This window comes from Panthera leo, chromosome C2 (assembly GCF_018350215.1).
Source record: "Panthera leo isolate Ple1 chromosome C2, P.leo_Ple1_pat1.1, whole genome shotgun sequence".
Taxonomy (NCBI): Eukaryota; Metazoa; Chordata; class Mammalia; order Carnivora; family Felidae; genus Panthera; species Panthera leo.
In genome coordinates this window covers 86,396,043-86,411,488 of record NC_056687.1, presented here as the reverse complement: position 1 = coordinate 86,411,488, position 15,446 = coordinate 86,396,043, and the positions used below count along the sequence as shown (strand labels likewise).

General features: G+C 37.2%; 1 long non-coding RNA gene across 2 annotated transcripts in view; it reads right to left on the bottom strand.

Annotated features, from left to right (window-relative positions):
- Positions 1-15,446, bottom strand: part of LOC122229739 — a 237,298-nt gene that overhangs the window by 61,760 nt on the left and 160,092 nt on the right. Inside the window, exon 4 of one of the 2 annotated variants that reach the window (XR_006207122.1) lies at positions 3,784-3,930. The exons of the other annotated variant lie outside the window; for it this stretch is intronic. This is a non-coding gene — a long non-coding RNA (uncharacterized LOC122229739). Of the gene's footprint in view, positions 1-3,783; positions 3,931-15,446 lie in introns of those variants that run through there. 2 annotated transcript variants of the gene reach the window in all.

The window sequence follows — 15,446 nt, the reverse complement described above, 5'->3', positions numbered from 1 at the left end:
TTGACTTCTAGTTTCATAGCACTGTGGTCAGAAAAGATGCATGGTTTGACTTCAACCTTGTTTAATTTGTTGAAACTTGTTTTGTGGCCCCAGTAGGAAAGAGTAAAGGAAGATGTGATTGACAATGCTGTATGTTGCAAAAAAGAGAAGAAATTTAATGAATCTACTGGGTTAAATTACTCTACCTTTGATGATATCTATGAGAATAATTTCAGTCAAGCAACAGGAATATAGACCATATTTCAATGAGTTAAAGAGCAGACAGGTGGGGAAGAAGGAGAGATAATAAGTTTAGATGACTTTTTCTATTCCTGGTAGTGAAGGAAAGATTGCCAAGGCAAAAAAAAAAAGGTTTAAGGGGAAAATATAACTAAGGGAGGGGTTTTTTTGCTGTTTTTAGGATGGCAAAAACTTGAGCATAATTTAAGCAAAAGACAAAACCAGTGAAGAAGATGTGTTAGAATACGATAGGAGCACAGGCAAAGGGAGTAAACCCTTGTTTGTGAACATCTCTTCCCCTATGGCATAAGGGGAAAAAGGAAAGGGGAATGAAGTGATGGATAGGCTTTCCAGTGAATGGGAGGAAATTAAGTGATCATCTTCCTATTAGTAAAGACAATCTATGCCTAAAATTACTCTAATTTTATTCAATCAGAGTAAGTTTTGCTAAGGGAATTTAAAATAAGAGGTATTTGTGTCCACAAACTAGAATGGGAAAATGAGTAAAACTAGAAAGCATGGAGAATGGCAAGAAAAGGATTAGTGGAAGAGGAATCAGAAACCACAGGGAAAATGGAGAGATAAGCTTTGTGTATAGGAGCCAAAAAATTGTGAATACAAAGATAACAATTATTCTGACATTCATTATGATTTTGGACCAATTCATTAATTTCTCCACCCCTGGGAGTTTACAGCCTGATTATTCGCTTTCCCAACTATAAAACTATAGGACATGTCAAGTATTGTACAGCTAATGGTAGAATGGTAGTATTTGCCTATCTACCTCAAGAGTAGGGCACAAGAATTAGTTGTTTCAGGGTTTGTGGATGAACATGATAAATCTGAAAGGAGCAAGGGGAGAAAAAATTATAGAGAAACACTCGTTATGTGAATATATTAATGGTTTTTAAAATACATATTATTTTCACTAAATTCATTTGCCATTATTCACTTTCCTACTTTATTTTAGGTACTTCTATTCAGTTGTCCCTGTGCTTTAAATAAAAGGTATTGTCAAACATTTTTTGCAATCTGCTTTTTCCAATTTAATTGCAGTTCATTAGGAAAAAAATCCACTGACAAAATAAGTTCAATGTTAAAGATTCATCAAGTTTTCAGATGGAGGCCAAATTTTTCATAAATGGTCTAGAGCCATTAATAACTAGTAATCTATTAATTGCTAGAAGGAATCAGAAATGGAAAAGTGATTTGCAGATAAACTGATTTAAAGCTAATTAGAGTTCCTGAATAGCTCACAAACTGTCAATGAGTTCAAAGAATTTCAGTTAAATTAGAATTCTTTGTGGGATTCAGTTTAAGAGAAAACTAGAAATGGGAACATCAAAGGAGAGCAAGTGCCATTTAATTTATGTATGGTCTACTGAAGTTGTGAATACATTCACTCTTTCTATGACTTGCCTTGGTTTTATAACATTTTGTATGTTATTTGCAATATAAGTTTAAACAATATAGAGACAAATCCTGAGAGGTTACATACTAGAAAAAACACTGCTTCAGGGATTTCAGAGAGAAATAATTATTTGGTGAAATGTTACCAAATTGGTAGTGTTGTGTTTATCTGATACTTTTAGCTTAAAATATTATGCAACAGCTGGGCAGATGTTAAAAAGATCAAATCCTTGTGACACAGGAAATAATTGACTTATATATGCCTATGATTATTTTAGCAATAAAAACAAAGCCAATAATTAAGATGTAGCTTGTAATAGTGCCTTTTAAGGAAAAAATATTTTTACTTGTAAAGCCGAACAGTTCAATACAGAACCATTGGGAGGTACATACAATTCCATCATCAGTGCGTATATGTGATACCATGTGATCATGTACCCAGCTACTGAACAGTTAAGTCATTAATAAATATTAACTGACTGCTCAAAATATAACAAACACTGTTAGAGAATGGAGACTCAGATCTGGTTACCAGACACGGCCAATTCCTGGTGAGACACCAAGAGATTATTAACACTGTCTGTTCACTCCAATGAATATCATCTATCTATTTTTTAACAATACCTGCTATTTTAAGAATAGCAAAAGGAATTAATTGAGAAAAAATATGATAGTCTAAATATAATATAAAATGAATCTAAAATGTCAATTTTAAACTATTTATCTATGAGTTTTAGCTATTCAATTCTTAATTCACTTATCCTTAATTCATTTCCAGGGTATTAATAAAAACTTCTAAAAATAATGGGCAATTATGGGCATTTCTTTTTTTATGTTTATTTATTTATTTTGAGAGAGAGAGACAGAGAGAGCAGGTGTGAGAGGGGCAGAGAAAGAGGAAATCCCAAGCAGGCTCCATGCTTTCAGGGCACAGCCATGAACTGTGAGATCGTGACCTGATCGGAAACCATGAGTGGGATGTTTAACCAACTGAGCCATCCCGGTGCCCTATGGTCATTTCTTTATTCAGGTTCTGCAATTAGTTCTCCTCTTCTTAATCTTAACTTTAAATGCATCTTATTCAAAATTCAGAATAGTCAACCAATACTTTCTGAAGAGCTGACACATGCCAGGCACGTGCTGCCTCCACAGAATCATATCATATTGTGATTTCCTGAGTTTCGTGACATACCATATTTTCATGCCAGAGTCATCAATTCATTCTGTGTGCTTATTGGCGTAACAGTTATATAAAACTCTCTGTCTCTCTGCAAATACTCTAGATTTAGGTGATAGATATAAACAGGCATGTTGGAGGGGGAGTTGTTCATTTCTTTGTATATCTGTCTTATCTGTAAGAGCACAATAGCAGTTGTTAATTTTTTTGTCATTCCTTTTATTAATATTGCCCTTTCCTCACTCCATCTGGTCCTATTATCCCTTATTTTAGTCCCACCTCTTTCCCTCATTGCCCTTCATCTCTCATTCCACCTCTCCATAACCAATGTCACAGAGAGATTTCTGCCAGATAGGTCCTGTCATCCTGCCTCTCACAACATCCTAACAGGGAAAATCAATGAGCCTTAGGGCTTCTTCTTAACTAAGGTCTTATTCAAGGATGAGTGTTATTCCTTCATGACTACCATGTATGAGTTACACTTAACAGCTTTAAAATACCAAATCAATTCAGTGGTATCTTAAGATGGCAATCAACTCAAACTTTTACCTTAAAATTGAAACTTTTATACTGGCCTAAAGCCCATGGCACTAAATTGAAAACTAAGAACAGCCAAAGAAGATAAAATCTGCAAATTTTGCAGATAAAATGGATTACTATGAAGCTGTGCCAAATGTCTATTCAATATGTGTTACAAATTAGATGGGAGCCTATTCCAACAAACTCATACTGAGTAGTTCGAGAATAATGAAGAAAAATAAGAAAAGGAACATCTGACTTGAAATAAATGCTCAACCCAAAGTAGTCTGTTTTTTATCTTCTCCTTTTTTAAAGCATGTTTATATAGCAGGCTTTAAAATAACCTTGGAGAAATGAAATAATCACTGCCTCCCATGATGATTCTGTTGTGTTAAAAGAGAACCTCATTTACTCCTTTGTTCAAAAGATATTCATTGAATATTTTATCAATTCCAGTGTTGTGCCATAAAGATACAATGATGAAGCAGATAGAGACTATGCCTCTTGGATGAGTTCATGCTGGAAGCGTACCTGGAGACAGCATTCAACCCAGTCTTGGGAATTTACTTACTGTTTCCTAGAGAAGATAACATCTAAGCTAAACCCTGAAAGATGAAAAGGAAATAAATTAATTCTATTCTTATTTTTAATGTTTTTATTTATTTTTGAGAGAGAGAGAGACAGAGCATGAGTGGGGGAGGGGCAGAGAGAGAGACAGAGACACAGAATCCAAAACAGTCTCCAGGCTCTGAGCTGTCAGCACAGAGCCCGACACGGGGCTCAAACTCGTGAACCACGAGATCATGACCTGAGCTGAAGTTGGACCCTCAACCGACTGAGCCACACAGGTGCCCCTGATTAATCCTATTCTTAAATTTTGTGAGATTCCACAACCTTGAGACTATTTCTCAGACATTTTAATATAGAGATGAGAGACATAAATAAAATAGTTCTTTTGTATACAATATCATCCCCCTGACCAGCTAACCAGCTGCCATTCCTTCTTCCCAAAGTGGGAACAAGAGAGAAACAAAAACAAATTAGGGGTGAGGTAGAAGTTTCTTGACAGTTTTAGAGGAGCAGGTTATAATCAATTATAGAGGAGTTCTATACTAACACACATAAACACACATAAACACACACACACACACACACACACACACACACACACACACCTTTTTTAACAGCCAAATACTCAGAAACTTCCAAAGCTGATCTAAAGAGAAGGAATTGAAAATTCAAACTGAATAGTGGGCTTTGAAAGGCAAATATATGAATGAATGGTTGATTTTACAACTACAGACCTCATAAAAAAAGAAAGTTTTTGTTATTCAGAATTTTGACATATTTCTTCTGCTTCATTGTGGTTTCCTGAGTTACTTAAACGTATATTCAGGAAAAGGAAAGCCACATATACTAACTGATAATACATATAGCTAGCCATAGAACTATTAGTAATAAGAAGTCTTTTAGGAGTAAGTTCAGATCTTTAAATGCAGTTGAGATTCTTTCAGGCATCACCTCCACATCACCCACTATGAAAGACCTCTTTGAACCTACCTAAAGAAAGCTCTACAGATAGATCAGTAACAGGGCAAAATACAATTAAAAGGTGATACCTAAAGAAGATGGTGTTTAAAGAAATGGATCAGGTAATTGTCATCCTGGATTATTTCAACAAATAGTTCATCTTACTCCTTGCCCCATAATAAGTTCATTTTGCTGACTTTATTTTTTTTAATTTATTTTGAAAGAGACAGAGACAGTGTGAGTCAGGGGTGGGGCAGGGAGAGAGAATCCCAAGCAGGCTCCGCACTGTCAGCGCAGGGTCCAATGCGGGGCTTGAACCCATGAATCTGGGAGATCATGACCTGAGTCGAAACCAAGAGTTGGATGCTTAACTGACTGAACCACCCAGGGGCCCCATTTTGCTGACTTTAAAACTCATTGGTCCATCCAACATCGCAACTTCCCTGATAACTACTTTGAACCTATTTTCACTGAATTTCTGAAAATTAATGATCCCTACATCAAAATTTCTCTCTCTGACCACCTCTCCACAAATTCCCATTGACTCATTCTACTGACCCTAGTTGTTCTAGAAATTAAGCACTGCAACCTCTGATTCTTAGTCCTTCCAAATTCTTCCAGGCCACCTGAAGTGGGGAAAAGGTACGAGAAGTAGCCCCCACCTGCCTATGCAGATGCCTTATGTACAAACCAAAATTAATCATCTTTTAACACAAAACTGCCATTCCTTTAATTTTCTCTATCCTTATAAATTATAAAAAGCTTGCTAGGTGCCAAGCATAGTCTGGGTATAGCAATGTATTAATAAGGATAAGCTATCTATTATAACCGAAAAGCTCAAAATTCAGTAGCTTTAATTGATGATTTATTTCTCATCCACATCACAATCCAATGTAGGTCAATGTGAGGGGATGGAGATGGGCTTTACTCTACACCATCATTTAGAGACCAGGGCTTCTTCCTTCTAGTGTCTCTGACCACTAGTGGCTCCAACCATTAGGACAATTACAGAATAGTTTTATAGGAGAGGCCTGGGGTGGAATATCTCACTTGTACCTATATCCCATTGTCCAGAAGTCTGTTACATGACTCCACCATAACTGAAAGAAAGGCTTGGGAATGTAAATTTGAGTGCCCCCCAAAGAGAGAAGATGGGTATGATGCACACCTAGCCAGTCTTTGCAACTAGTAATGAACAAAACAAAGCTCCCTATATGTACCTAGTGTAGAGAGAGGGACAATAAAGAAAATGTACATGATCATATCAGATAGTGATAAGTGTTGCAAAGAGAAATAATCTGGGGTAAGGACATAAGGCAATATCACTGCATTTCACTGATTCTAAAAAAATTTTTTCTTCACATTTTAACATCTCTAAAATCAGGATGCATATTATGAAACTGTCATATCATTGCTTAATTGGTACTTTTCTTTCTTAGTGTTATCCAAAGTAATATTACATCCTACTAAAAATGACATATAAGATATTTTGTATAGAGTTATCAGGGAAGGCTTTTCTGCAATGATATGTCATCAAAGACCTTGATAAAGAGAGAGATATAACCACAATAATAGCTAGGGGCAAAGAGCACTGAGCAGAAGAAACATCAAGGGATGTTCAAGGAAGAGCAAAGATGCAACAGTGGCTAAGTGGAATAGGTGAGGTAGAGAATGGTAGAAGGTGACGCTAGAGCTGGTGACCTTCAACAAATTATCTCACTTAATATGTTTCACTTAATATTTCACTTAACTGAGACTTATTTCTAAACTGTGAAACAAACACAACAGCATCTACCTGATATAAATGTGTGAAGTTTAAAAAACATAACTCAGTGAAGCAGAGGAACAGAAATGGCACGGGCATTCTCAACCCTGCCTTTCCCTTCTTTCCGCCCTGATAATGATCCACCAATCATTTGATCCCCTTATACTTCCTCTAATAGAGGAGTGACAATAATACATTTTGGTTTTTCTAATATAATTTTAGGCTTCATATTTTAAGCTTTTAATGTAAATCCTCATCCATTCAAACACACCATTTCCTATAAACTAACAAAAGCTATACATACAATCTTCTGGCCCTTTTCCTCATAATAAGTTTTCAAAAGAAAGCTCTCTAAGTGTCACATTGTTTCTTTATTTCACTGAAAATGAAGCATTCACTCTTTTTTTTCTTTTCTCTATTATATATGTAGACTTGAGAGGAGGAGAACAAGGAGATGGATGAGGACTGGCGATTACTAAATCTTGAAAAGGCTTTCCTGTTTTCGTTTAAACTGTATTCTCATCTCCCCCAAAAAAAAACTTTTGACTGATTTGCCCCACAAATCAGTATTTAAGATTTACATTCCAAGTCATTACATATTTCACTTATATTCTGATGGACACTCAGATTTATTTCAGATATAGACATTCTACTCTGACAAAGAAACCATCTGATCATGACGGTCTAATAAAAAGACTGATACCTTTCTTAGTTCCTTTCCCATGTTCTTTTCCTATTTCCCATTTTACTTAAAGTGCTCCTTTAGGAAACCAGATTTTCCTGATTTGAAAAGTTACTGTATGAACTTTCCCAATAAACTAAATTGTCAAATATTTCTGTGAGATGTATTTATAGAAATATTTATAAATAAAACCAATGCAGCAGAAAAAAAACAAGTTGTTAATAAATTTAATTTTAATGATAGGACACAAAAAAGGTGAAACTCATAAAAAGAAGAAAAAGTACTGGCATTTATATAGTTTGGCTTAGATTTTACATAAGTAAATTCAATATTATAATTTAGCAACTGGACTAAAAGAAGTCACCTAAGTTTCTATCCTAACAACACCACAAATCTAATGATTTCAAGGTGAGTTTCATCACACACTTTTATAGTCTTTTAAAACATAGTCCAGAGAGGTGTATATATGTACATTAGTTTTAAATGACTGATTTATTTAATCCCAAACTATTTTCATAATATACTGAGTAGTCCAAAGATTAGATTCCTACTTCTTACTCTAACATGGTCAACTTGAGAAGATGCCCTTGGCAATGAAGAGAAAATTGCTTTAGACAATATATAATATCAAGGGCAAAAGAAGGTGACATGTGGAAAAATAATCTGGGATGGTTTAAACAGAGAAAATATAAAAACTGAGGTGGCTAAGGCTTTAAATTAACTAATATTTCCTCCCTGCATTATTCATATCCCTTGATTCCTCACCCCCACCCCCAATTCAGCAGCAATAACACTCATTGCCTTGATAAAAAGAAGAAAAAAGTCTTATTTCTGGCTTTTGAACTTGAAAACCTTGGAATCAGAGGACAAAAGGAAAAAATTATTATGATAAAACAATCCATAAGAATCCTAGTAAAGCTAAAAGAAAAAAAATTAACTAGAGAATAATAAAAGTTCCTAGGACTAGAGAAATCATTGGAGGAAGACCCTGCCTAAACACCAGGTACAGTTGAATTTGGATGAGTCCATGCCCCAATTCCTGGGTAAAGTTTAGGGAAGCAGCAAAACTCCAAGGTTCTCCACATCTCCTGTGCTGCCCACAGAAGAGATGGCCGTATAAATTAGTCTTCAGATGGTGCCCTAGGGATTCCTGTGACATGACATGGCTCAGGAGCACAGAATATTTCCTATATTTCTAAGAACAGTACAGGAATGGCCCAGAGAACCAGCTGCTTAAAAAGAAATAAGAAAGGACCAGAAATTACCACCAAGACCAAAGTTCATTCCATCAAATGCTGATGAAGGCACCTGACACTAAAAAGGGCTAGATGTGTCCTCCCAATGATTTGGCCTTATGAAAGTCTCCTGGAATTTATGCTAAAAGGTATAAGTTAATAAGAAGGAATGTCACATTGACTGAATTATGGTTCTACCTTTCCATTAAATTGAACATTTAATTCTTATTTTAAAAAATAAAGTTAACATTCTTGTACAATTTTGTCTTTTAGACTGAGATTTATACCTGCTAAATGGAATGAACCCTGTCTGATTCTAACTTATTTCATGCATTGAACTCAGACAGGAGCCTGAGTGGGGGTGGTATAAGACTAAAGTAGAGGAGTGGTGGAGAGGTGAAATGGTGACCCTGATGTAATTCTGCAGCTCTCCCTCTGACTCCATTTCAGACTTCCTACACATATACTTTTGAGTGCCTCTGACAAGGCTGCAGCCAAACCTTGGCTTAAGTATCTTACAGACATTTTCTCTCTCCTTACTGCAACCTTTCCTCATTGATAGGGTAAAGATGATGACCAAAGGTTTAGAAAGTTACATAATCATTCAAGTTCACACAATTACTAAGTGAGGATTTGAACCTGAGTCTCCCTGGCTCTGAAGCCCATACCATATCCACCCCCCCCCCCCCCCGCCCAGGTGGCCTCCAATAGCAAGGTGCAGTCAAATTTTAAGGAAACGTAACTGTGAGGGATGGGGGGCAAAGGGGGTGGGAAATACTAGAACTATATTTGAGGAGAATCTGTTTTTTTCCCACAGGAGTGTATGAAAAGGGACTTCTGATTTTGTGGGGAGAATAATGCCAGGGAAGGATTTTTTTTTCCATTTACTCATTCAACAACATGTTCAAGCACCCATGATATGTAAGGTACAGTACTCCAAACAGTGTTATCCTCACTACAGAGGCCACTCTAGTGCCAGAACTCTACTCAAGGTACATAGTAAGAGCCATGAACATTATTCTTCCCCTCATTGTTTCTGGAGACCAAAACTGCTTTATAACACCTGGAAGGGAACAAGGAGCACACTCACTGCTCTAAGGAATAAGGACAGTATATGTTTGCAATACATATAATATTTTACCAGTTACTTGCTTTCCAGATCTCATATGACAAAGTTCAGTTGTTAGCATGAGTTTAAGGCCCTTCGGTATCTTCCCTGACCTCCCTCCTCAAACCTGCACTTCAGCTACCCTGTGCTATTCTAACTCTATTTCCATCACCTAAAATGCCCTTCCTAACCTATTTTGTGCATTCCTCAAATATCCCCAGATTCTAATTCCTCTAGGAAACCTTTTAGGAACCCTCTCTTTGCTTGCAAAATCACTAATTCCTTCCTCTGATTCCATTCAGCAATTCCTTCACACTTCTACAAAAGCATTTACATCATTTATGTAAAATGGGCAATAGTGATCACAGGTAGAATTCAGAGGAGGAAAAACTCCATGGCAATGGAGGAGGAGAAGGTATCAGAGTTAGAAAAAATGGAATGTATAAAGTCAGTGAATTCAGAAGAACACATACATAGGTCAGCAATACTTTTTGGAAGAATAGATTAAAGGTAAAAAAATAAAAAAGAGGGAGAAGTTGAAGATTATTTACAAACATATGGCCAGAAGAGTAAGGTACCCCAAGTATACTATTGAACCACATGAAGCAGTTGGGGCTGTAATTCTTGGTAACAGTCATGTTGGTGACAGACAATTTTCTTAGTAATAGATACCTGCATCATGCCACTGACATTTTTTTTAATGTTTTTTATTTATTTTTGAGACAGGGAGAGACAGAGCATGAACAGGGGAGGGTCAGAGAGAGGGAGACACAGAATCTGAAACAGGCTCCAGGCTCTGAGCTGTCAGCACAGAGCCCGACGCAGGGCTCAAACTCACGGACCGCGAGATCATGACCTGAGCCGAAGTCAGCTGGCCGCTTAACCGACTGAGCCACCCAGGCGCCCCTGCCACTGACATTATAATGGGGACAACCATAAGAAAATAAATTCATAATTAGAGGTGGAGATATACATAGTGTAGATATATTCACCTTTTGGCAAAGGTCTAGAAAGAGGTTTGGAGGGGTTTGTGCTAAAAAACAACAATAACATCCTGAAAGATGAATTTTGGATCATATATTATAATAGAGCTCATTTCATTCTACATACCCAAGATACTTTCTGGAAACAGTGCACAATTATTTTTCCATGTACATATGTTGATGTAGATAATATGTCAACTATTTCTTCCAATCAATGATGTCTCATCTACTCTACCTATCAATCCCCCTGCCTAGAAAAAACTTTAAACTAGATTTTCACTTAAAAAAAGTGAATTTCTTTCCTACTTGAAACTGGGAAGTAATGGAAGTTCATTTTCCCAATGACCTAAGTTAGGGTGGGGATTGGAAAGGTTGTGTCAACTCACTACTTAGATTTCTCAAGGAATCAATAAACTGGCATATGGGCAGGGTGTGAGCTAGTCTCTGCAGAGACACTAGTAACTAACTTTACCTGCACGAAGGAAAATGCAGGAAGACTAGAATAGTGCTTGGCAGAAAAAAAATGCAGAAATAAACTAATTCAATCCCCATGATGGGGGGTCAGAAAGGGATGCAACGTTTTAATGAGTAAACATTTGATTTATTATAGCAACAGGTTCAGAAATGGAGAAAAATTCATGGCCCTGAAAGAATCTGGTGACAGATGCATGAATGAATAGAATTGGAGTCATCTCTGAAAAGGTAAGGTTGAGAAAGGGTAAAGTTGCCCAACAGCTAGGACCAGAAGATCAGTAAGCAAGTTTTGGTTGAGGTGAGGAGTAAATCAAAAAGGGCTAGAGAGAGAAGAAAGAAAGCTTGTAGAGATGTAATGAGTTTGCTCATTACAGTAAACTCTGCCCAGGCCACTTGGGTATTGGAAGTGACAGAGTAGCAGCCAACCCAGGGAAAGTGGTAGTCATGCCATGTCAAAAAGAGATTTTCAAGGACAAACAAGAAAAGATCTTTCCCCCTCTCTTCCTAGTTCCCAAGAAGAAAATTAGCTATAAATAGTAATATAGTAACTATGGACACCTGAAAAATATCTACCCCGTCTCTATATCAAGGTTGTCTCCATGGGTACTGTTGTGACTCCAGCATGACAAGTCAAAGATGATGATCAGAATCTCTAGAAGCTGATCTAGGCCTTGTATCTGGACCACTGGACTGCCCTAAACAAGGACATAAAAGATGACAGGGTAGCTAAAGAGAATGAGCCACCTCAGAAGATGACATGCCTCTTTGACAAGAAACTTACCTTCACAGGAACACAGAAGAAATCTCTGAGAACTGTTAGCAAGATAAAGGGTAAAAAATAAGAAAACTGGATGAATGCAAAAGGTCTTAAGAGGTGAGAGTGGGATAATGCTGCACTTTTATTGATCCTCTCAGAAGGAACACCCTTAAAAAAGGTTGGCTTCAAGTAAAGTATTTTAAAGTAAAAAGTTTTGAAACTCTAAGTGGAATGCTACTTACAAGACAAAACCTTGAACTCTAAGTAACTTTGTTTTTATGTGTGCAGCTTAAATCTCTCTCCTTGCTGATAACAAATTCTAGCCTTTGAAACTATGAATGTACAAAAGAGAGCCAACTGGATTCACATTAAACATCAGAATTTCATTGCTTTGAAATGAAAACATAACATTTCCATCATTAAAACTATAGTCAAATATTTCTGAAGCTTCTTTGTAAAACAAACTAGGTAGAAAGATAAGAATTTGGTTTATGCCTCTAAGAATTTTTTAAACTACATATTTTTTCATTTTCAGAATGGATCTTTGCTCCCAATATATTGAACTGAAATGATCTTGAAACAACTGGTATGTTGATCTTTTCTTATAGACTTGTGCTTTAAATCACTATTTTTTTATGTGTTTGGCTTAAGTTTGTGTTTAGAAAGTTGGCCCTAATTAAATAGGAAAACAAAAATGGGTAAAGGTAGAAAATATAGAAATGCATGGCATTATATGTTTAACAACGATTATTCAAGAATTATTCTCCAAGGCTGATGTTTTGGGAGAAAGTTCTTTAATGATTATTTTGCAATCTTAGTTTGAGGCTGTGGAATTTGTAACTTCTAAATGAGAAGGTATTGGGACCAGAAGATGGCAGTGGAATAGGAGAATCCTAGGCTCACCTCGTCCCATGAATACAACTAGATAAATCATCCCAAATACCCAAGAAACTGACCTGAAAGCTGGCAGAACAGACTTCACAACTAAAGGGAGAGAAGTGATCACACTGAAGAAAGGAGGAAGCACAGAGATATAGTTTAGGGGAGAAATGGATCCTGGCTGTGGAAGGGAGGGAGCTGTGGTCACAGAGAAGGGTGAGACAGAGATGACCACACAGGGGAATGCATAAGGAGAATGTTTCCTCATAGCCATTGCCTTGGAAAATTAGAGGGGCTGAATTTTGTGAGTTCTTGCAACCAGCTGGACTTAAAGCCTGGAGTTTTAGAGGTCAGCGAGCTTGGCTGGGATAGAGCCCCAAGGGCACTACACTGCTCTTGGAGAGAAGGCAGGCAACCAACCCATGGCAGACAGCATGGAAATAGCAATCTGAAGAGTGCTTGGGGCACACAGTGGGGAGACTATTTGCTCTTCTCAAGTAAGTCCCTGAGAAACAGCGTTCATACAGACACGTCTCAGGGAACACAGGAGCTGGCCGGTGCCGTTTCCCTTGCCTCTCCTCAGCATAAACACAGAACCACCTGTGGGAGGCAGTGCAGCAAGAAAAATGGCTGCCTAACTTGCTTACACTAAGCCCCACCCCACTGTGCTCTGGTGGAACTTCCCTTGTCAGTCACAGTTCCTCAGTCCTAGTGAGGCCATCCCTTCCCCCAGAAGACCTGCACAAACCCCTGCCCACACTATATCTTCTGATCAGAGAGTTTTACAGCACCTCACTTCCAGTGGAGGTGGTGACAGATTGCATTTCACAAGGAGACAGAGCAGAATGTGGTAATTAAAACTCATCACACTCAGGCCAGGGACCAAACACTGCCCACAGCAAGCAAGGAGAGCCTCTGCAGATGACTGACCTGAAGGATAGAGCATCTAGAGCACATGCAAAGCACATGCAGCACACACTGGATATGCTCCTGAAGCACCGGGCCCTAGGCACTACATGACCTCTTCTTCAGAAGCAGGAGACCTCTTACTTTCAGAAGCAGGAGAAATAACTGGTTTGTTTAACACAGAGAAACAGGAAGAGACTTAGACAAAATGCCAAGACAGAGGAATTTATACCAAATAAAAGAACAAGATAAGGCCATAGCTAGAAATCTAAGCAAAATAGATATAAGTAACATGTCTGATGGAAAATTTAAAGCAGCAATCCTAAGGACACTCACTGGACTTGAGAAAAGAATGGAAGACATCAGTGACACCCTTACCACAGTAATAAAAGAGTTAAAAAAAAGAATCAATCAAAGATGAAGAGTGCAAAAAACAAAATTAGAAACATACTTGATATAATGAACAGTAGTAGGCTAGAAGAAGCAAAGGAACAAATTAATGACCTAGAAGACAAAGCAACGGAAAGCAATGAAGCGGAAAAAAAGAGAGGAAGAATTATGCAAAATTATGCAAAATGAGAATAGACTCAGTAACTCCATCAAACATAATAACATTCATATTATAGGAGTCCCAGAAGAAGAAAAGAGAGAAAAGGGGCAGAAAATTTATTTGAAGAAATAATAACTGAAAAGTCTCCTAATATGGGGAAGGAAACATACATCCAGATCCAGGAGGCACAGAGAATTCCCATCAAGACATACTGTAAGTAAACTTGCAAGATATAGTGATAAAGAAAAATTCTTAAAAGTACCAAGACAAAATAAGTCATTAACTTACAAGGGAAAAACCCATAAGGCTAGCAGGATATTTTTCAACAGAAAATTGGCAAGTCAGAAGGGAGTGGCATGACATATTCAAAGTGCTAAATGCGAAAAATCTGCAGCCAAGAATATTCTATTCAGCAAAGCTATCATTCAGAATAGAAGGAGAAATAGTTTCCCAGACAAATAAAAACTAAAGGAGTTTGTGACCAATAAAGGAGCCTCACAAGAAATATTAAAGGGGACACTTTGAGTGCAAAGGGGGACCAAAAGTGAAAGTATAAAGGTAAGAAACACAAAAGCAGTAAAAATGAATATTTTTGTAAAAAATCAGTCAAGGAACCCACCAAAAAAAGTGATATAAAATATAACAACATATGCCTAAAATGTGGGGAGGACAGGAGAAAAGAATGGTTCAAACTTAAATGACCTACAACTTAATATAGACTACTATATGCAGAAGAGGTTATATACAAACATAATGGTAACCATATTTCAAAAACCATATATCAAAAACCACTAATAAACATGCAAAGAATAAAGAGAAAGAAACCCAAATATATCATTAAAGAAAATCAGTAAAACATGAAAGACAAGAAAGGATCAGAGAAAATCTCCAGGAACAACCACAAAACAAGTAAAAGAATGGTAATAAATACATTTTTATCACTAATTACTTTGCATGTACATGGACAAAACACTCCAGTCAAAAGACTCAGGGTGTCAGAGTGGACAACAAAAACCATACCCATCTATAGGCTGACTACAAGAGACTCATTTTAGACATAAAGACATCTTCAGATTGAAAGTGAGTAGATGGGAGAAACATTTGTCATGTACATGGATGTCAACAGAAAGCCAGAGTAACAATACTTATACTGAACAAACTAGACTTTACAGCAAAGACTGTAGGGGTGCCTGGGTGGCTCAGTCGGTTGAGCGACTGACTTCGGCTCAGGTCATGATCTCACGGTTTGTGA